This window comes from Ixodes scapularis, unplaced genomic scaffold, assembly GCF_016920785.2.
Source record: "Ixodes scapularis isolate PalLabHiFi unplaced genomic scaffold, ASM1692078v2 PGA_scaffold2__306_contigs__length_199485367, whole genome shotgun sequence".
Taxonomy (NCBI): domain Eukaryota; kingdom Metazoa; phylum Arthropoda; class Arachnida; order Ixodida; family Ixodidae; genus Ixodes; species Ixodes scapularis.
In genome coordinates, this window is record NW_024609857.1 from 108,559,533 (window position 1) to 108,583,505 (window position 23,973).

General features: G+C 44.2%; 1 long non-coding RNA gene across 1 annotated transcript; it reads right to left on the reverse strand.

The window, feature by feature from the left end:
* Positions 1-305: 305 nt before the first annotated feature.
* Positions 306-23,973, reverse strand: LOC8034314. The gene is made up of 5 exons (XR_005798172.2): positions 23,860-23,973; positions 11,499-11,656; positions 4,455-4,528; positions 3,315-3,392; positions 306-442 (listed from the first exon to the last, which is right to left on the reverse strand). It is a non-coding gene; the product is annotated as an uncharacterized LOC8034314 (long non-coding RNA).

The following is a 23,973-nucleotide window of genomic DNA, read 5'->3' on the forward strand; positions in this document are numbered from 1 at the left end:
ACATGAACAGCATATCAAACATTTTATTAGTTTTTGCATGCAGTTAGTTTGTAGTTTGTTCCCACCACCTTACAACCAAAATTATATTGTGTGTTAAAAATTTCAAATAAAAAACAGCCTGTCATTTTTTTTATTTACACGTATCTTGAGCTTTTTAAAAGTATCTTTACTCCAATTTGTGGTTGTGAAACAACAATGTTTTTTTTTTGTTTTGCACTTTTCAGACTGAGGCTAACACATTAGTTTCAATATTTTCTTAAGAATCGATCAGAGTTATCCTTACGAGCGTCATTACAGAAGTTCTTTCATTTGCCTTGCTTATCACAACTGCTGTCATAGATCTGGTGCTTGGTGGTACCACACAGCAGGTCGTACACGAAATCGCAGCAGGTAGTGTTTTTTCCCAGTTGACTCTCGGGAACGAAGACAGTGCATGCAGTTTCTGCAGTGATAGAAAATGTATGTTAGACATTGTCTGGACATTCACTGAATGTCTGTACTGCCCTATGTAAAACTAACTTATGTGTTTCGAGTATATGCCGCTAACCTTTGCTTTTCTTCATGTCACCTCCTAACCCGTGCGCCCTTCAAGCAGAAATGAACAGGTAGATGCTGTGTTTCATATAGACCATGTCACTGAAGGACTAACAGTGCATAGTGTTCGTTCTTTGTCCCCTTTGTTGTCCGCCGTCTCTGGTTAGAATCATCCGTAAAGTTAACCAGCTCCTTCTTTATTAACCTTGTCTTCGGCATACTCGTTGTCATTCCCACCTACTCTATATTTTTGGGGTAAACAAGCTTATTGAGTATACTCCGCTGAAAAGTACTTATGAATTTAACATAAGACGGGTGGAATAACCAAAATTGCGATGTTTCCTAACAGGCTCTGCGACAATAAATATTTCTTTATCACACGTCTGAGACACAGTGCTCCAAACCTTTGTGTGCAAATTAGGCCATTTATCAATGAATTTTTTTTAAAACACAATATGGAGTCAGAGAACTTTTAACCAGGATATAAGCATTGTTTTGTTTGTAACGCATTAAATAGCAAGATACATAAATACTCAAATCTCAGCAAAACCTAGATAGAAAACCATTGGGCTGAATTTTGTACATAATCTACTGACGGCCAGGGCTGGGAGCATATTGGACACAAGTGCTAGGTCGCCAATCGGATGAAACTCGCGTTCAATCAGCCAGGAGAGGGCTAGCTCCCAACCGAACACTAGCGCAGCATTCGTTTTATCTCTGACCCGTCCTGAGTTTCAGCAAGTAACGTAGAAAATGCAGCACTACTCAAAACCTGTTGCACCCTTAGGTATTATGCTGTGTTTATGTGTGTGTGGGGGTGGAGGCGGGGGGGGGGGGGGGGAGGAGGGGGTCACACGGTAAAACAATGCGTAACAAAGAGACACATTTTCAAAATACAGTGTGTCCCAAAATAAAATGTACACACCAAAATGGCCCGTAAACATCATCGACTTGGCATATCAAGTTGTATCCTTCTTCAAAGATGTATTTTACTAGTCCAATTAACATACCAACTTGCTGATTCCCTACCCCCAATAGAACTAAAATTATAATTCAAAGACTACAATTGTGGAGTGGCAGCTCTCGGAAGGAGATCAAACAGCGGCTGTTTGCCCAGCTTATTTAGAGATGGCACCACCAATGCCCGCAAGCGGAGCAGTGGTACGGGGTGCCGGACTTCGCATAGAATTCTTTGTTCCAAGCGCGCGTTTCGGTTCGTATTTCCGATATTTACGGAAAAGCAAGCTGAGAAATGCATTCTATGCTCTCGTGTTCAGCACGGCGAGTGCCAAGTAGGTGAGTTATAAATAAAGACGCTAAATGCTGCTCTACCAATCACTTTCTCTGAATAACAATGGTTTCTTGCTTTCTGCATATGCTTTTGCAGTTTTGTTGGTCTCAAGAGACACGCGAGGCGTATCTCCGCCCGTTTTAGTGGCGTCCAGCATCCCCCAGTGCTTGCTTTCCCCTGAACTTGCCGACAATGGTGGCGCCATCTCTGAATAAGCTGGGCAAACAAGGCCGTCTCTCGATCTCCATTGAAAAAGTCAGCTTTTTGAATTATCACTTCAGGTCTATTGGGAGTACAGAGTTTAAATTTGAGTATGTTAATTTAGCCTGTAAAATAGTAATTGAGGATAGTTACAGCTTGATAGGTCAGGTTGCTGTTTTTACACGCCATTTTGGTGTATAGCTCTTTTGGGGGACATGTTGTACATACATTCACAAAACAATGAAAAATACATTTTTACTAGGTGGTTTTGCAGGGGTCTCAGTGATGGTGTAACTGTGTATGTATCTTTTTGTCTCTCACTCTTTTTGGATTTTGAACGCCACAAAGCTTCCTCAGATTAACTTCCCATTTACTTTCCTGGAGGATATGGCTTGCGGTCTGATACACAGAGTGCTTGATCTTAAATCAAACATTTGTTTTATAAAGCAATAAGTGAGAGTTACCTGGGTGCTATATACCGATACAGTAAGTTGGCTAATTAACTGAAATATGGTCACTAACATTTGAATTACTGTTGTGATTGATCTGGGTAAATTGCAGTATTGATGGCAATTACTAGCAGAGGCAAGAGGAATTCCAAGATTCTGGAAAAGGGTAATTGTTTGAGGTAAACTTATCAATCAGCTGCAGCGTTTTTCTCTTCCCTAATTCGAAAATTCAGCTATAAATAGCTTTCGCAGGCTTGCCTAGAATACTGTTTGAAGACAGACGTAGCCTCTTTAATCACGTCGTCCATATATCGGTAGTATGTCGGTGGCGCATGACCCAATGACGCGCTGCCGGGATAGTGACGACATCTTTCAAGTGACCACGTCACTCTTCCAAGCTTCATTGTGGACTTGGCTTACGGCCCACGTTTTGCACGGAGTTTTAAACTTGGAAGAAAATAAAATGCGAAAAATGATAGAGTAGTATCTAGAAAAAACCTTGTCTTCTTTCAATTTTTTAAAGTTAATTCACCCTTTAGTATTAACTGCCGTCAATGTACTGCAAGTACGCAACATGATCCATAAACCTATAATTAAAAATTAATTAACACATTTTAGTTCATTACTTAACTATGACGGTTATTTTTTTTACCTAATGTCAGCCCAACTTGATAATTACAGTGCGAACACTGCACCCATGTAACACATGTCTTTATTTTTTTTCTAAAAAAATTTATTGCAATTAGAATTATATTTTTTTGTATAGAGATATAGATCTATCTAAAGAAGTTCGCAAGCTCTTTCTTAACAAAAAGAGTTATGTTCAAAAGCAGTCGTACCGTCAACGTAGAGATTCCTGTTGACACCGCATTTCCCAGGATCCAGGTAAGACACGAATAAGGTTAATGACTGGTCTTCTGTAATGTACAAATTGATAACAGGCAAGATTGAGTGAGCGCTCATCGCTTGAGCAAATGACTTCTCGAATCTGAAGATATGCTCCTCAGAAATTAAATGCAGAATGTATTGGGAATATTGTTAATAAACAGCTGTCCGTTCGAGTCCAAACAAGTTTTAAGTAAATATCTCAACATTTTCGTTTTACTTTTACTGCACTATTATTGTTTTTTTTTCAGCGAAGGTATCGAAAAGTCCTTCAAATTAGGGCGGTTGACAATAAAATATAGGCAATCTTTTTTAGAACAAAGTGCCAGCTACTGTGGACGTCGGGGATTAAAAAGCATGCTAATTAAATAATTGAACAACTAAAATATACTGATCAACTTTTTTTTACTTAGTAAATAGAAACTTACGTTTCCAATTAGAAACCTGCTGAGCATTGTCGAAAACCACAATATAAACTGATTTCAGGAAGATGCATGGCAGATGCAGCATATTACGCCGTTTCGAAAAGAACGCTCAGCTTGGACGAGTTTTTAGGTTTCGGTTTTCTATGTGAGTGCATCTTTGCGAATGCGCTCTAGCCCCAAGGAGGCCGAAACGCGACTCGCACGTGCCCTGTAGTTCCTTCAGTCCTACGAGGGAGGCGAGGCGGTATAGCTTCGCACTTCGGTCACGGCTGCTGCCGCAAAGGTGCGCTGAGATAAAAAAAAAACGCAACCTAAAAACGCGTATAAGCTAAACGCTTTTTTTTTTTTTAATTTTTTTTTAACTTTGTCAAATGAAGTATTTGCTTGATATCTTTCTAGTATGAGTTGATTTAGTGGTTATCAAAGATGTTCAGAGTTTCTAATTTGAATCATATGATTATTTTAACGAATGAAAAAGTATAATCATTACGTTTAGTTTATTACGTAGCTAAATAGTATGTTGTTGTTGTTTTTTTGCAATGCCTGACGTCCGCTTTAGATGGCACTGTTTAACGTTTTTTTTTTCTTTTTTCATCATTCTATTTTTTTTTTCTAGAGTCTTTGTTGAAACACGTTGAGGATGTTCATAGTCAACGAAAGGATACTTACGACCTTCGGGTTGGAGCACAATCAGATTCTTGGTGTTATATCCTTCACTGGTCTCGAGCGTTATCACGCCATTGCTGCGGATTTATCAGATAAGATGGCAGCATCATTGAATAGACACCGCAGGAGAAACAGAAGCAATGTTACAATACAAGCAAAACAGAAGCAATTTGAAATTGAAACGAGGAATTTGTAAGAAATAGTTTTGATTAAAACCCGAGGATGCCATAATAGAAGCTTGGTAAATTTTAGCATTTATCTAGCAAACAAAACAATTCCGATCAAATCCTGGCATAATTCATTACTACTACATAATTATTCGCAAGAAAAAGCAGTTAACGGCATGGTCAAACATATTCAATATCGAGTAGTGTGAAGATTTTAATACGAAAGCATTAACTGTCCCTTGGAGCGAACCGGCGTTATCAGCTTTCGAAGCCGAGCCAAACAACCCCTAAATTCCTTTTTCCCGTGGGACGAAGCCTGTAATCTGCAGCAGCGAATTGATCGACAAACTCCCATTGGCTGTCGCGCGTCACAGTTTCAAGGATCGCCATTCCACAAAGAAGCCTTCTCCATGGCGCTGCGACATCCACCGAAAGGATCAGAAGTGGCCGCGGCGCGAAGAACTACATTGATGTTTCCGTATTCAGAACTTATAAGAAGTGCATAGGTGTTCTCATTATTTTGCAGTGTTTATTTATCGAAAAGGTACGACAATGCGTGTTGCGTTTACCTTTTTTTTTTAAATAATGTATTTTTGGCACAACATTTCCGGACTTTTCGATGACCACGGTAAACCCCTGACCAACTAAGAGCAGTATTGGTTTGACAATTATATACTATACAGGTGACGCAGAGTGAGCGACAACGTTATTACGAATGCGCCTTCAGCACACTTACATTTTCTAGAACAGCGTATCCATAAGGACTCGGTTGTACCGTCTATACTACTGCGTTTCTAAAGACTGGTGGTTTTTTCTCGCAGTTTTTCTAGTACTGAAAAGAATCGCGTGTTCGTCCCAGCTGTGTGAATTTTTGTAGCCGGACTGGATCTCTAGCGGTCATTCACCAATTCTTGTTCTTTGAACCAGTAAATGTGTTGTGATTTGAATTTTGAAATAAAAATATATTTTGTCGTAAAGTTTTTTTTTTCTCTTAACAGTTTTGGTATAGTGGCGTAATGAGTAATTGTTTTTAATAGGCTCGCTTTGTAATTATTTTTTTATTTTAAACCGTATACTTTATTGTTGTCAAGAAGGTCCGCAGACTTTGATTTCCCAAAAACGAAACGATATATTAAATTAACTTGCCAGCCTCGCCATATTGCTTGTATATTCCTTCGAGTGTTCAAAGCTTCGACTTGCCCTATTCTGAGAACGAGAGAAAGAGAAAGAGCCTGCGAAGACAACCTTCCACTTTGTATACAACACCAACGCGCGTGTCTGACGTCACATTGCGTAGGTCGCGCCGTTGTCTGCATGGCGCATGCGTAGTCGCCAGTGTTGGAACTAGTGCGTTGCAAGTAACTACGTTACTGATAACGCGTTAGTTTTTTTTTAGTAACGTATTAAAGTACTCGCTAGAATCCCAAACGACTAACGAGTAAAGTAACGTCGTTATTATTTTCTCTTATCAAATTACGATACCCGTTAACCGTTACTTTTCATAACAAATGGCCGCATGATAGTTTGAAAGCAAACTAATTTTTATTCTGCGCACTACAAAAAGTGGCAAAGGAACCCCAACAAGGCTATGTATAAACGATGTCATTTCAAACTCCCTTGGAAGACAGATTCAACGTTCCCACGACCGGGCCCAAAAGACGCGAGATAATCACTTTGCGGAATTTCTAAGAGTCTTTGGTGCAGTCTTTGTATCGAAGCTACTAAGACCACCGTCGCCGTGCCCAGAAGGAGCAGCCGTCTCGTTGGAAAGAGGCATCCGCTCAGAAGGCAACAGTTTCGCCGCTCGAAGGATTCTGCCTAATCATCTCTAGCTACTCCAGAAAGTCAAATTCTTCTCTACAAAATAAATAAATTTCTTTCTGTCAACAACAGAAAGAATAAACTCTAAATTTGGAAGCGTTGACGTTCCCAAGCTTTGAACCGAAACAATGTGGCAAGGTTATCGCACGATTGAAAGGCGTCCATTGCCAGAAAGACGTCATCATCTTTTAGAATCCCTGCCGCCGTGGTACAAAGGTGCTGTCTCTCGCTGGTTAACGACTCCCGTTCAGAAGGTCGCCTTCCACTAAATCCTCTGGGAATCCTTCCTCTTATAGCGCCTAAAAACTTAGACGAAAGACTGCGTAACCACCACGGACGGCACCTTACTTTCGCAGTTAACCCTCAACTCCCTAGCTTTCAAAGACCGAATTATCTGCTGCTGGACGCTGCGCCCGCCTTATCTTTCTCGCAGTTTCTGGATGTGTGTGAAGGCTACTGTACCATTCTTCTAGAGAGACACATTGGTAGCAGTAATAGTGATGGCTCTCGTCTGCTTCGCCCTTACTTTGCTGCTGCCGGCATAAAAAAAAAAAAAGTATTTGGACGTGAAAGAGAAACTTAGTCGTTTTAATCATATGTACAGGCAAAGATACTACGAGTATGCATGTTATTATAACCAAAATATGGCCGGCGCTATACTTCGTTCATAGTCACCAATAATCTTCTTTGGTTATAATAAGTGATCGGTGTCCTCAATTCGTTGCTTCTGTAGCCTAAACCGGACTGTGACTAAAGCCGGTGTGGCTATGAGGTGTGCTGTTTGTGAGCAGTCTGTGTGCTGGACAGTTGCCTCTGTCATGCAACGTCTGCCTCTAATTAACAAGGCCGGTTTGGAACGCTTGCTGTAAAAGCCCCTTTTACTGCCATCTCGCACTCACGTTTCGTGCAAGATGGCAACGGCCACCGAAACTCCGTCATTATAGCCCCCGAGCTGAGTGCTATTTTTGAACTGAGGGAAACGAAGTCAAACATTTTGCTGTTTAAATGTCTGCACTGTATGCCGAAACTCAAGCTGCTCAGCACATCCAAAACGTCGAACTCTAATTTCAAAGAGCACATTAAGGCGAATTATTCTTCAATGACACTTATCATCGTTTTTTCCTTAAAATGTCGTCGTTAAGCTTTCTTAGTCAAAAGGACGCACCTTCCTTTCGAGATCGTTTTGTTATTCGCAGTTTTTCAGCTACATCTCGCAATGCTCATTAGTGCAAGCTAGCGAAAAGTCATTGAAAACGGCTTAGTTTAGTTGATTTGTATATTTCAGAAGGAGGGTAAATCAAGCATTACAGTTATATATAAACACGCCTATTTGATAATTGTTTAAGTTTGCGATTTACTTAAAAAAGTTCTTTCTGGACTAATTCGTGATGCAGTTTAGTCAATATTTCGTTGTACCACAAGAAATTAACGGTAGTGGTTCTCATCAGTCCTACTTTTTTATCGTTTCCGACAGTCCCTCCATTCGCAGAAGCTATCAATGTTCGAGGTGGTTTCAAGAAAACGAAAGACCGAGAGTACAACCCACATTCCCGATAGGCCTTTGCTGAATCAACGGAAGATCGACTGTATGCTTCAAGCTCCGGTTTCTCAAGAAGTGTTCGACAATCTTGTGGAGACGTTTGTGGCTACGACTATATAGTCATATACTAACAGCTGTCACATACTTACAGTGAAACACAAAGTAACGAGAAACTGACGTAAAAGTAACGTCCGTTAGTCATGGCAAGTAACGAGAACGGTATTTCGTTACATTTGCAAAAGGGAAACGAAGCTCTGTAACGCGTTAGCTTTTTGCTACGCTAACAAGTAACGCTATTTCGTTACTTATTTTTGGTAACGGACACAGCACTGGTAGTCGCTTCACTTCGCGCGAACCTAGTTAGCGCGCGCGCGCGCGCGCAGTGTGCCCCCACCAGGGGCGGCCTGCTGGTGATGCGGTTAGCTCTCCCGGCGGCTACAATATCCCCACAAGAGAGGTTTTTTGATCGCATGACCAGCTTCATGTGAATAAAAAACCTTTAAGAAAACATCGGTGTCACTTTTCCTTTTTTTTTTTTTTTTCATACCTTGTCAAAGCAAGCGTAGCTTCCAGAGTATAGACGCTTTGCCGCAGCTGTACATGAGCGCCGCCATAACCGGCCTGCAGTTTCTTTTTTTCTTTTTTTATTCTGGCTATTGTACTTTATCATTAGCATAGCAGGAGAGGCTATTACGATTCTAGATTCTACCTTGTCCTTCTCCTAAGCATACGCTTTTGCGGAGGCTCGTCAACATCCGCTTCGGTGGCTCGGCATCTCGGTAAGACAAGACAAGGTTAGCAATGACGGCTGTAATCTGGCGCGCTTGCAAAGCGTTTGCGTCTCGCGGGAAAGAGACTCCAAACGAAGCGATGAGCTTGCGCCAGCAGCTTTGACAGCATAGCACAAGATAGTTCACGCGAATTAGCTTTCCAGGCAAACGGTAGTCATAAGTTCCTCTTCGCATGGATTTTCCAAGCCCAATTTTTGCGCACAGAAAGAAGGTTATCAGGTTTCAAGTGTAAGGGAATTAATTCCGATCATGTGCTTGAAGGGCAGCATGTAAAGTTATCTCTGAAGAGGCTGTGTTAAGCGAGTACTAAAGAGAACGATAGCCAAGGCTTACGTCTACTGAGGGGAATCGGCTGGAACGCTAGCAACGTTTCCCCTTACGGATGCGGTCACGTGATCTCAAAATTCCTCATAGCCGCCGGACGAAATACCCTCACCATTATTAAACCGCCATTGGTGGAGATAAACACTGAGATGTTTCTAGACAGCCTAACACGTTTACAAGCACGGCCTCAGCGCGCCGCCATCTTGCTCAACGGGGTGCCCTTGGGCGCGTCATAATCCTATAACGCTGTTTTGCTAAAGCGTCGTAATCGGATAATGGCAGCGCCCAAGCGCACCCCAACTTAGCAAGATGGCGGCACCCAGAGTCCAAACTTGTAAACGTGAATACACCTATCCAATGCTTATCATCGGGGCGAAAAATACCGAGTCACTGAGCTGTGGGCTCAGGCGTGGCGTCTGATGTCCACCAGAAGAGTTACTAGTTATGCCCAGATGGCGTCCCCCATGCCCCAACGACAGTGATGGCAGCGCGCAGAAGGTCATTTTGGTTGAAACAAAATCTCAACAACCTAAAGCTTCCGAATATATGCGACAAAACAAAGTATGTGTTAAAATGGTTAGGATAAGATTATTTCTATAGCTTCCTCCAGTATGGGCAATTTTTGTAGATAACGCTAATGATACTTTAAACTATTGAAACCGGTCTTATTTTTTCAAGTGTGTAGCTTTTCAAGGATATTTTTTTTTATTTTTTTTTTTTTTTGTTTGTTTTCAGAGGGACATATAAGCTTTGATAATAATTATGCAGCGTTGTTTTCAATCTAAACCCCCCCCGCCCGTTTCGATCTGGATGAGCATCGTACCGCCTTGCAGTCGTATATCACTACCGCGTGATGCACATGAAATAACCCAGGCTAGCAGTGGTACTACTGCTATGGCTGAATTCCTCATCCACAGCGTGAACCAGTGTGCCGCACTTCAAAGGAAGACGAACCTTAAGCTGTATAAAAAACACAATCCTAATTTTTTTGTTTGGATAATACTGTTATCGCAGTGCGATTCTTTTTTTTTTTTTTTGTGCGTGGTCTGAGTAGTGTGTTTTTAAACGCGGGCACCATATAATAGTTCCTGCGCAATTATTTGTGACCATCATTGTTTGGCTACGAATTCGGAGCCTATATTGGGCACCAGGGCTGCGTCAACGTTCCGAATGGACTCGGCTCAGCTGGCATCGCAAAACAGCGCTGCGTCAGCATCGGATGAGGGGGCTCGGATCCATAGAATTATTATAGTGTACGCTAGAGATTATACTGGTGCTAGTTTCTCTGCGACTTCCGTGATGCAAATCGAAGCAGACAGCAACCAGTCTACTTTTGCGCTGCTCCTGTGTATTCCTATGGGAAAAGCGCGCGTGCATTTTCTCTTCGCCGGAAAATAACATGAAACATTCTGGTTATTTAGGTTGTACCGAATAGTATGTACAAAGATTGACATGGTAAAAGAGTAATTGCTTTAGAAAAAATGTTAGGTGTGTTCAAATTTCGCCAGCATTCCAGTGACGCTTATGTAGTGCTGATGTGACTGTTCTGTCACTATAGGAAAATAACCCCGTCGCTAATCTGTACGAGCGGTTAAAAACATTCAAAACCTAAAGAATAAAGTACGTGTGCAGTGAAAGGTTGCTCTTTCTATTAGTTTCTATGCCGGGCAGGTTTTGTCGGGCACTTTTCTGAAATATGTCGGGCGTGCGGGTGATGTTTTCAACGTAGAACAAAGCAGAAATAATAAAGCAGTACTTCCTTAATAAAAATGAAACTATGTTACGTGGCCTTCCATTAATTTTGATCGTACATGCACAGGGAGTTACTAATCCAGTGTTACTGCCCAGTTCTTGCCGTCTTTCTTGGTTTTCCAGATGTCCTTCCTTCGTTTGGCAATTATATCCCCTATGCTGAAAACCGCCGTCGCCGTGTTCGTACTAACAGTGTCTGACAGTGCACATAAACAAGAAGCCGTTTTAGCACCATTTTTAACGTAATTAATTTGAAAGAAAACGCCGTTACTGACCAAGTATTTCGTCAGCCTGACTGAGAAATGTTTCAAGATACCTACTACGCAAGAATTATTCGGATATTTCCCCTTATAATTGAGCACAGGGAGACGATGCGCCATCTTTTTTCCTATAGAAATGCATTACCGGAAGTTAATTTTTGACTGGATGCGGCCTGCTCCCATTTGCGACAGCACACTAGCGCCAGTTGAACCTCTAGCGTACATTATAATAACTCTATGCTCGGATCCAATCACACGCTTCGTGCCCCAAAAAATGGTCACTGCCAACGTTGCTTGACGGAGTTTCAAAAAGGGTCTATTGGTCGACGTTTACATAATCCCCGGGATCATACAATGTTCACAGACGTCGATGCGTTTCAGATTACACTTACAGCGACTGCGATTCTTGTCCGTAGTGAGCCACGACCGGATAACCACCATCCTCTTCGGGCTGCGCCTCGGCGAAATTTAAGCACTTGGAAGTACCGAACACTGGGTCATCCTCGTAGTTCCTGTACGCCGCGTACCAGGTCTCGCTCAGCGGAAACACCTGCAGGTTGCCAATTGTAAGAAACGCGTGACGGGGTGACATCTCCGGCTAAACGGAGCGCAAGTTGTTCTTTTCACGCAGGGATTGCGGTGACATTAGAACGCCGAGCTCCGATTGGCTTCGATTACAAGGATAGTGGGTAGACCTCAAAGTCAGCTGTCTCGAGGTCCACCCCCTATCCTTCTAATTAAAGCAAGAGCTCGGCATTCTGACGTCACCGCAACCCCTGCACAAGAGGCAGACGAACTGGCGCTCCGCGGCCGCGGAGAGCAAGTTCTCTGCTTCTTGTACAGGAGTTGCCGTGACGTCAGAACGACACCGAGCTCTTATCGGCCGACTGAAAAACAAATAGTGGGTAGATCTCAATGCTGGATGCTTCGAGGTCTACTGACTATTTTTTTCAATCAGCCAGTCTTTTTTTTATATTTGTGATTGGTTTAGGCGGTTAGCAGAGAAACGACGTATACGCCGCGACGATGCCCTTTCGGCGCCGCTAGATTTGCTCATTCGGATAATATCGTTATTGACTGCGCGGTCGGGCTTGACATGAAACGGATTAGGGATATTTGTGTTCCGTCGATCAAATATGTTGTTGCACCTACTACTAATAATGAGAAAGGTAAACTTTTTTCCGCGCTATTTAGTCGGGGAAGTTAGGCTCTCATGGGGACCCACATTATGCCTAAACCAAAGGGAAAAAGTCCCGACGTCTGAGCGCCCGAGGAGTTATCAGAATGTGGGCGCCTCTTCTGCGACCCCGTCGCCCTTAGATAACTTGTCGCTGCGAAACCCATTTTGCTATAATTTGCTATCCGGGCCCGCGACGGAGGTTGACGTCGTTTTCGGATTCAATCTTCCGTAGTTCCTTTCCTATTTTCGATATCTTAGTTGTCCCCGCATATATAAATTTCCCAGAGAATTTAGTGTCTATATTTTTAAACAAATTTTACACATTTCTACGGCAGGTGACGAATCTCTAAATTAGAATGTGCCAGCTAAGCCGCATATTTCTATTTTATGTAATCGTGTCGTTAATTCTCACTTTAACCCCTCTCCCCCCCTTGTAACTTGGCGTCCGCCGCAGTCCATAATAAAATCTCTAAAGAATATATACATATTTTTAGTTCCCTATTTAAATTTATTGCAGTCTTTGGTGAAACGATCTGAACGCGCCGAGAAACTGAGGGAGAGGGGGAGACCAGAGCGCGCAAGGCCGTCAGAACGCAGAGCTCTGATTCGAATGATTAGTGGGTAGGCCTGAAGGTAACACTCTAAGAAAAAAATGGAGGAAAAAGATAGCAACGGTGCGTCTTACTCTTTTCTACTGACGCGCTCCCAAGCGGACACGAGAAAAGGGGAGGAACGAGACGTTTTCCTCCTTGTCCAGGCAGACGGGAGAAAGCTTTCGCCCTCCCGACTCATCTTCTTTTGGTTTCGTTTTTCGGGCACATCGCGCACGTTGTTTAATAAATTAATGTTGAATTGATTGAGCTTCAGTGGCAGCGAAGGCCGCCTGTAATTCCGTCTTCTAGTCCAAACGTGCAAAACATTTCGGTTGCATTTACGTTTTTACCACTAATTTTATTAAAGGAGCAAACGAAGCCGCTAGAAACAGTAAAGTTCCGGAGCAGTGCCAACAGCGATACATACACTGGGTAAGACGGCCGTATCCGATTTTCGGGACACACGCGGAACTACAGTAGCGAAACCACGAGGAATTGTGTCGACGTTTTCGACGTTATGGAAATCGCAGGAACTGCATACAAGGCAGGCAGGTGTTCCTGCCGTCTGCCTGGGTGCCTTCCGTGCTGAGTTCGGTTCTGTTGTCCCGTGCCGAGTGCCAACCGGCGTTCAACGTGATTCTGTATTTCTGCGTGTCAGCAACATCGTCAACGTGCTTCTGTATTTCTGTGTGTCCGCAACATCGTGATGGCAGTGTTGTGGGTTGTGAACAGAAGACTAGAATTATCGCCGATGTGACCGTGTGTTCGCGTATCAGTGGTGTAACAACAAGATGAGATGACGTAAACTGTCGGACATTGATGCCGCTGGACGGGCCGTGATCGAAGGGGGCGGGGTGTCGTAGGATGACATTCCGCTTTACATTGAAGAGTTTAAGAACACTTCAGGGGATTCGGTGCAGTCGATCGACGTGTCGATAGCATACCTCGGCAAACCTCACTCATGAGGGCCCTCACTCACCCTCACTCACCCTCATCTTCACAGGTGAGGTGAGGGTGAGTGAGTTTCTGAACCAGGAAAATTCATGAGTGAGGGTGAGTGAGGATGAGTGAGGGCCGTGAGGGCTGTGAGGGCGGTGAGGGCCGTGAGGGCGGTGAGGGCCGTGAGGGCCGTGAGGGCCGTGAGGGCCGTGAGGGCCGTGAGGGCCGTGAGGGCAATGAGGGCCGTGAGGGCCATGAGGGCCATGAGGGCGGTGAGGGCGGTAAGGGGTATGAGGGCCATGAGTGCATGAGGGGCGTGAGTGGCGTGAGGGCCATGAGTGCGTGATTGGTGTGACGGCGGTGAGTGCGTGAGGGGTGTGAGGGCCATGAGTGCGTAAGGGCAGTGACATGAGAGGCGTGAGGGCCGTGAGGGCCGTGAGGGCGGTGAGTGCATGAGGTGGTGTGAGGGCCATGAGTGCGTGAGGGCGGTGAGTGCGTGAGGCGGCCTTCAGATCGAGCATCTTTCTCAGCAATTTTGGTGTTAATGGCGGGTGGTTCTCTAGCTTTCCCTAGATCGACACGAATTGCTGAGATCGGGTCCGGCTCGAAATAAGCAAGCAACTCGGAGCAATTTGAATACGTTTGAAGCGGCTGCATACAATCAGGGACGCAAAATTTTCACGTGATACCTCGTGCCGGTGATGATGACACCGAAAGACTTGGTTCTGGTTTGAAATCAATCGTTTTTTTTTTTTAAAATAAACTGTTTCAGAAAGGTGCATTAGAATTCTTAACGAGACTTAAATAGATGAAAACACGTTTATAACGCGTGATTGTGTCTAAATAGTGCAAGAAAAATTAAATTTTATAATGACGATGACAAATTGCAGCAATTGGTTGCTGCGTGTGATCGCGGGTGGCCCGTGTTGCTGGTGTTGCGACGTAAAGTTTCTGGGCGAAATCGCCCCATCTGAAGCTGGCCTGAGTGGCGTGAGGGCCATGAGTGCGTGAGGGGCGTGAGGGGTGTGAGGGCCGCAAGGGCGGTGAGGGGTGTGAGGGCGGTGAGTGGCGTGAGGGCGGTGAGTGGCGTGAGGGCGGTGAGTGGCGTGAGGGCGGTAAGTGGCTTGAGGGCCGTGAGGGCGGTGAGGGCCGTAAGGGCGGTGAGGGCCATGAGGGCGGTGAGGGCGGTGAGTGGCGAGAGGGCTATGAGTGCGCGAGGGCCGTGAGGGCGGTGAGGATCGTGAGAGTGGTGAGTGGCGTGAGGGCTATGAGTGCGTGAGGGCCGTGAGGGCGGTGAGGGCGGTGAGTGGCGTGAGGGCTATGAGTGCGTGAGGGCCGTGAGGGCGGTGAGGGCCGTGAGGGCGGTGAGGGCCGTGAGGGCGGTGAGTGGCGTGAGGGCGCTGAATGGCGTGAAGACCATGAGTGAGTGAGGGGCGTGAGGGCCGTGAGGGTGGTGAGGGCCGTGAGGAGCGTGAGGGCCGTGAGGGCGGTGAGGGTGAGTGAAGGGCTGAAGGTGAGTGTGACTGTGAGGGTGAGGATGAGTGAGGGGCTGAAGGTTATTGTAGCTGTGAGCGTGAGGGTGAGTGAGGGGCTTAGATGAGTGTGGCTGTGAGGGTAAGGGTGAGTGAGAGCGACCTAAAATGCCGACCTCTGGTGGATAGTCATGTTGGAACGCTGGTCTGAACGGCAAGCTCCTATCGTACAGTGGCCAATGTGACTGTCGGTCCTCGGGAGCGATTGCGCTCTGGGGAAAAGACTGAACAGTACGAAATTATGACGGAAAGTACGTATGAAAGTTTAGCATTAAAAAAAACAGGTAAAATCGAAAAAAAAATCGCTATCCTTTATTTTACTGTTTAAATATACTACGGCTTCTGTAGAAACTGCCCTCCAAGTGGCGCGCTGGGATGAGCGCTAGAAGTTTTCGAGCTCGCAACGGCGTAGCTCCGTACACTTGACACCTGCCGCAAGTCGCGGCTTTGACTGCATTCAAGTTGATCGAAAAACGATTTCTCTTCCCGTGAAGCATCACTTCCAGCTGAGTGAATATCCGCTCTACAAAAATTAATTCAAGACGGCAATTGCAGCCGTGCGCGAACAGTACAAATAGAAAAACAAACACTACAATAGAAATACTGGCTACGAAGGGCCGTGCGGGAAAACAAACTCATGGCTTGGAACCACATTGGAGCGGTTCGATTTATTGGCTTTCAAATAATTACGGCATGATCGAGCGTTTTCTTTTTAAAAAGAGATTCATCCCCTGAGCCATTAAAAATAGTCTCAGATGTATGACATTGCTGGAAAAAAATGAACATGCTCGGAATATTTTTTATTGCTTAGGGAGTCACCGAAAAATTCCGTACGTTCAAAACGACCAGTATAAAAGACGGAAACGAAGAGCTCGGGAGTGGAGGGGAGGAAGTGGCCGAGTGGGCTAACGCGTCTCAGCTCGGAGCGTGGAGCGAAAGCTTGCGCTGGGAACCTCCTGGGTTCGATCCCCGCCGCCCCCGCCCGTTTCGATCTGGATGAGTTTCGTACCGGCACGCGTTCGTGTGATCACTACTGCGTGATGCACGTTAAAAATCCCAGGTTAGCGGTTGTACCGCACTGGCTAAATTTCTCATCTACAGCTAAGAGACCGATTACCCGTTGAGGCGCATCTCCATCAAGGCTGTATAAACATAAAGAGCAAAACCAAAGCTCGGGAGTGGTGATCGGGTTAGTGTGCTGGTTGCATTGATGTTTGTATGTGGCGATGCATGTGTATGCGCTCAATATATGTTCACCTGATGCTTGTAGTGTGCGTAACGTGTCTACATGTGTTAGAGGTTCCCGAAGAAAAGGAAACGCAATTGTGGCGTAAGAAAATAAAAATATTTTTTTGTAAAACATGGCTTGGGCGGTACCTAGCGCCACCTAGCCTAGCTACTTGCGATTACTCTGCTTGACCCTGCCATCTGGTAACAAGCGATTTAACATCCTTTTACGCAACGCGGCTACGCCATAATTTCGTATTACCGTGCTGAGGTAAGCCAAGAGGTTGCTTCGGATTTGCTTTTTTTTCAGAGCGGCTTTTGGTCTAGCGGGCGAATGGTTTTCACCCCTCCGTGATGTGCGGTTGACGCAACGGTTGACGAAGCAATGGTGGCTTGAGGAATAGCAAAGGTAAGACATAAAGTGCGCGAACTGGGTGCCGGTTGTCTCCGTTGAACATCGCAGTGCTGACGATGAGAAGACTGAGTGACTGCATGCTTTCGAAACGTAAGTTTCTTTACCTGCAGGGGGAAGCCGGCTTCGGAAGTAAATATAGTTCGCGGAAAGCTCGTCTTACGTTTTTATTTGCTGCTCCTCTCGCTCCGTACAATAGACTTAGTGTTCTCGTTAAGCCTTGTCGAGCTCGATTTGCTCGATTCGTGACCGCCATAATGAGATGCAGTCGACGGAGGAACTTTTGCTCCCCTGCTTAAGGGACGAAAGTTTCTCCCTTTGTGAAGGAACATATGTATCAAGAGCGTTCCTCCTTTTAGGGAGGACTATACTGACCCTTTTTTCTAAGAGTGAAGGCCTAAAGACAGTCTCAGGCCATTTAAAAAGGTGCAACAGGTGGCAAACAACTGTCGAAGGTTGACCTGCCGACATTAACCCGTCGACGGGTAATACGGAAAAGTGCACGATAAGAGGCAAAGTTTGAACTGATGGGATTGAATCAGCTACATTCACTGCGTTACAGGTGGATCAAGTGTGAATATTGCATTCATAGATGACATTATACCGGGATCTTCAGTAAACCAGGCCCGGCATAAATTAAATTTGGAAATAAGATAGGGTTCTCTCTGCTTGCGATCACGGTTGATTTTGAAGCTAGATTGTAAAAATGTAACGTCTAGTTTGTCATATGGGTGTTTCGGTGAAGCCATATATATGTTTCGAAAGGGGGAGTTTAGGAAATGATTTTACATGTGCTCTGTGATTGTTCGATCTCAATCCAAAAGGTGTGCTGGTCTGATCCAGGTACTGCTTATCGAAGGTTCCCCCCGTCAGGAGGTATATCGCGTTACTTGTGCCGCAATTTAATCTTCCTCAAATAATGTTCAAACTGAAATTCTTACTCTCACCGGGATTTAAGGTATCACGTGACGGCACACCTCACTATTTGTTTTTCCGCAAAGGCGACTGCCAGGCATTCAGTGTAATTGTCTTAGACCTAACTATGGCGTCCCTAATCTGTAGACTACTCGAAGAACGGAAGGAATACTTCTTGCGAGGCGTTCGCTTTGCTGCAAAATGTTAAAATGTTTTCTTAATATGGGTGCGACGTTCGGAGACTTATTGTTAAAAGTTCGCACGATGTTCGCCCGACGCTCCTTTGTCTGAGGGCTCAGTTCACTTAGCAAGAGGCCACGGTCAAGGGCCTGTGCCTCATTGATCGCATCGTTGATGATCCTTTCGGGATACTCCTGTTCTTTCAGGACTTGCCGTAATTGATCGGTGTTTGTTTTGAAATCGTCGTTGTTTGAACATTGACATTTAAACCTATGAGCCTGGTTGTAGGGGATTTTAGTTTTGCACGGCCGTGGGTTGGCAGCTGTCTCAGTGCAAATATTTCTGACGATCCGTCGGTTTCCGGTACAGATGGGCATGACTCGGGCCGAAACGTCGACTAACTAAATTGCTTTAAAGGGATACTACAACGAAATTTCGGCGCTCATTTTTTTGGTCTATATGTGTTCAAAAGAGCAGTATCACATGGAACATACCAATATCTTGTTAAAAAAGTCTCGAAAAGGAATTTTAAAACGAATTAAACGATTAGCAAAGAGCACCTGGTGGATGTCGCTAACGCCTCGTTTGTAATGCTCGTCTAGGAACCTTGACAGCTAGTGACGGAGGTTGTCTCGTCTTCGGCCACGACGAGAGAAGGGGGGAAGGAGGAACTCCCCTCTTCCCGAGAATCCCTTTTGTGTGTCGCAGAAGTCGCTATTGTCCCCCTAGAAGATTATAGAAGATTAACCCGTCACTCAAAATTCGTACAAAAGCAGCCGCTTCGGTGGCTGGAAAGACTAGGCCATCCTCTCTACGTCAGCCTGGCCGTAGCTTTGCTCGTCTTGAGACGACCTACGTCACGATTGCGTTGGATGTCACGTGCTCTAAGCTGGGCCTTCTCCGAGCGCTTGCCAGAGTGGGCCGTTTATAACGAAAAATACAGCCACCAGGATCAAAATACAAACGTGCGATTGTCATTTACGGATATTGTGGATCATATTGAACCTATTTTTGAACACGACGGGAATATTTCAAATTTCGTTGAAGTATCCCTTTAAAATACCAACAAAGCTTCGAAGAGCGACTTCATTACTTTCTATTCTGCAGCATCCTACAATATAATTTTCTTTCTCTCTCTCTCTCTCTGTATATATAATATGTAGGGTGTTTTTCAAGCTTAACAAATCTGTTTGAAAAAAGCTGAGAAAGCTACTCTTATACGGTTTGTTCAGGTGAGTTATACGGCACGGTGGACAAAGTATATAGGGTTAATCATAAAGATCAGTTGGCTAATTAATTAAAATTCGTTAATTAAATTTTTAATTAGTGAAAATAGTTGTATTGTTCTAATTGTAAATTTGCTGAGAGTCATCCAAAACACTTAAATCAGTAAATTTTAGGAAGACTTCGCGAGTGTGAGAAGCGCAGTAGCGCGCTAAAGTTACCACTCGTGGAGCAGGTACAAGGCTGGGGCTAGATAAGAGACGGAAAAATCGCACGGGCGCCTTACCGCAACCGCTAGCCTTGCACCTGCTCTACGGTGGTAACTTTATTGCACTACTACGCTTCTCACGCGCTGAAGGTCTTTCTGAAAGTGACTAATTCAGTGGTTGTCGATAACGCTCAGCAAGTTTCTTATTGGAACCATATGTCTATTTTCACTAAATAAAAAGTTAATTAACAAATTTTAGTTAATTAGCCGACTTATCGCAAAGATTAGCCACTCGCATAATGTCCCCCTCGCTGTATAACTCACCTGCACAAGCCGCATAAGTGTAACTTCCACGTTTTTTTTTTTTTTAAACAGATCTGTAAAACTTAAAAAGCCACCCCGTATATATATATATATATATATGACTTGTATGCCATCTCCAGACGAAGCCGAGCCTCTCGGCGAAACTGTCGTAATACATACAATAAACTCCTAGCATAGCAACTCCGCAAGTATGGATTTCTGACTTATTACATTTTCCCGGCCGATTGTTCTCAAACTACTCTGCGTCATCTATAGAATATATACCATATGCCTTTCACTGCCCCTCAGTGTTACTTCGCTTAGCTGTTGCTGCGATTGCTTTCATTCTTATTTTAGACCGACCTTCATCGAAAATAGGTTTGCCCGCTGCTCATGGCGTAGGCCCGGACGCGTATTCCTTCATTCTCTTTCAAAACTCTCTAACCTTGCTTTGCCGCACAGTCCCTGATTCGTGATGGGAGAACGGATTAAAACGTGCAACCTAACGAAAACACCGAGTACGGCTCAAGGGTACTCCAAGGTGACGGTTTGTGGCAGCAAAGCGTATTATTACTGTTAACATTTTTATCACAAATTACAGTATTACCCTCGGATACCGCAAACGCTCGTGTTCTTTCGCTGCTAGACATAGGCATAGTTGGTTACCTCCCGTCCGCATTGCTTTCTGTCCCGGACGTCACCTTTGGAAGGTAGGTGTATATGGGGAAAGCTAAAGAAAACGAAAGTCTCTGCAGTTTAGGTTTCAAACTAATTGTTACTTCTTTTTAATTACCTAAAGTCTGGGGAATCTGGGGAACAAAAATAGCATTTTGGAGATTTCATTTCATTTAATTTGTTATACCCCCAGGGCCCGAAGGCATTACAGAGCGGGAGAGGAAAAAGAAGGTTAATGCAAATAACATAATACACATTAGACACACTCAGTAATAAAGTAATTAGTTATTGTACTTTTAAAAAGCTCAGAGTTCGTGATAATGGCGATCGACCGGGGAAGGTGGTTCCACTCCTGGGATGTACGGGGAACGAAAGATGAATAAAACGTGGTCGTGATAGAGTTAGGAATGCCCACCTTATGTTGATGATCAAGAAGGGAGAAAACATAGACAGGCCGAACAATCGTTTTGTCGCGCAGGAAAGAATTATGGTGATACATTTTAAGGAATAGGGAAATACGCGAAATTCTATGACGTAATGATAAAGGTGGTAATGAGAGAGTTGTTTTCATAGAGGTGACGCTAGCGCGGATTACCAGTATTTTGATGATCTCCCAAAATTAAGTAGCTCAAAAGAGATCATGCAGATAATTTGTTTACACTCCTAAACATTTTAGAATGCAAATAGTATGCCCAAAAGCTCGCAAAAGAAAAAAAAAAAAAGCTTAGGTTTAAAAAAGAAAAGGAGGCAGTGATAGAGCTCATCCATTTTCTTTGTTTGCCATGTTGAATAGATAATTTCGAAACGTGTATGCTACACAACTGAAAGATTTCAGGAAATAATGTAACGAGCTAATTCAGGGACTACCCACTCACGAACAAAGCAATAATTTAATTTCAGCATATCACAAACAGCGCTTCACATATATCTCACCAGAAATCGACCGAAAACTTTTACTAATAAAAATAGAATGTCCTAAATATTTCAATATATTAGGACCTTTTTATAGTTTCCACAGTGTTCTAGAAAAGAAGATTGAAATAGCATAGAATATAAACCAACGATAGAAATGTGAGCCACACGGGAGACCTGCGACTGTCGGCAAAAACACTTTTTCACATTTTTTTTTTTTTAATGTTTAATAGAGAAAAAAAATTTCAGCCTTTCCAATCTGATGAAGAAGAAAGACCAGCGAAGCTGTACTCTGGTGGGAATGAAGTAATGGCCGGCCGCAAGGCGGCAAGCCATAGTGTAAAGACCTGGAAAGGTTGCCACCATCTATAGGCAGCGGCAGCAACCAGACAACCGGCAAGCCTGTTGTCTGGTTGCCGCCGTCGCTTATAGATGGCGGTAGCTGTCCGGCGTATTGTGTCGACATTTATTTGCTGGCGGACACGATCCTGGGGAAACAAGCACTTAACAGCTCCGCTGTAAAAAAAATTGATTTAAACAAGGAGAGGAATGTCGATGAAAAAGTTTAGAAAGCACCATATCTGCAGCGACGTGGGGACGGCAACACCCGACGTCGCGCGGTCAGCGTTTCAGCTCACAAAGCAACTCTCGTCGCGCAAAAACGCGGTTTTGTTTCACAGCCCGACGGCATGTCTGGCACCCGGCACACTAGCGTCGGAGCGTCCGCACACGCCCGCGTCTATCGTTGAAAATGTTTAAAAAAGACGCGAGACGAGATTCCCGAGACGACGAGGCGCGAAACGCAAGGCGGAGGCAGAAACTATGCAAGACCGGATGGATGCTGGGTACTTTATGTCGGGCGGCCGCTTGCGCAACCTTGCTCACGCACGTTCAATTACGTTCTTGGTTTAGTTTCGGTTTTGAAAGGCAACCGAAATTGATCCTTTGGCGCAGGCTGGGCGCAGATTACCCATACTTCGGCAAAATGTAGCAGGACGTAGCATTGTTAGCCCCTTGCCGCAGTTTGGCGCAATTGGCGCAGCAATCACATCATTGCGGGTGAACCTATGAAACCACGCCCTGCGTTTTCTAAACTTCGAGTGACTATAATAAAAGAATATATCAACCATCGGCTTTTGCTTGTTTGTGCTAACATTATCGAGCTCTAGCTACATAATTTTCCCCTGTTATTTCGTCTCAGTGCGTTAGCATTCTTTATCTACTCCATTCCCTCTTCCTTCCCCCCCCCGAGTTCGTGGACCTTTCATTCCTCCTAATGCGCAGTTTCCCCGTTCAATTTAGCGGAAAAAAATGACGTCGCATGACCTATACACCGATTCGACTTCCCCGCTAAATTGAAAAAAAATTTATATATGTATTGTTAGGATGATGCTGTCAGCAGCATGGAGGTAATGACAGGTGATGGCGGAAAGAAGATAGAATAATTTATGGAGGCCGAGCCGGGCCGTGGGGCCTGGCGCGAGACGGTCGTGCTTGCCACTGCCCCGTCGTCGTCTTTATCTTCCTAACAATATATATATATATATATATAACCTCTAGGGTCTCTAGGCCCTAGATGTTGTCCTTGAGGCCGCCCTAGACGTCGTTCTTAACAGCGTCCTCGTCGTCGTCCATGGTCTCGTAAAAAAAGAACAGGCTAAACATGATTCATAGACAACCAACAATAGTGGCTTCTGCAGCCTTTTTCTTTTTCAGTATAGTTCGCATTTTTGCCCGGCTTTAACAACGTAGTTTTTTTTTTTTAATTAGGTAAATTCAGAAACCAGAACTAAGCCAATTTTGTCTGAAATTAGGCGTGTATCTCGCTATCCACCATTTCCAAAGGGTATTAATATAAAATCCGTCATATTATGCTAGAAAAAATGTTCTTTTGTAAAGGTTGTTGCGGTACAGCGGCTCGAAGCAAGTTTGATAAGCGCACATACCTGTTAACCTCAGTTTCGCTTCACATAATTATGTAACTCATTTTTAAAAAAAAATACCCCTAACTTTTTTTTACTTAGATAATTATATTTCGCTTTATCTTAATTCCAGACGCAGCCAACGCTACGAGCAAATGGAACCAATCAGACAGCGTCAAAAGCGCACCGTCACGATGATCGTCGTAGGTATGTATGTGTTCTATCCTCCCTGCATTAATCAGGTACAGAGAAGGCCTACTGACTCGCGCTTTTAACGCTACTAAATTGATCCAATTGCTTCGTACCGTCGTCTGCGTCAGGACATAAGCCGAAACAAAGTATATAAGGAAGAATCTTATAGTAAATAACTTCAATCGATCACGCGAGGTAGGAAATAAGTGGACGAAATCAACGGTGACTCATATATGGGTAAAATAAACCTGGTAATATATATTTAAATAGTTAATCGTAGTTAAACTAAATCGAGTTCCCACTAGCTGCTAATTTCAGACATGGGTGACTTCTACATACCGCAGACGCATCTTGGTACTTTCCGAGCTCTGGATTCATCTCAGGGTAATTCGATGTTGCGCTGCCACACCGAAAAATCGAAAATGCGGCAATCGCAAAGAAAACCAGCGACAT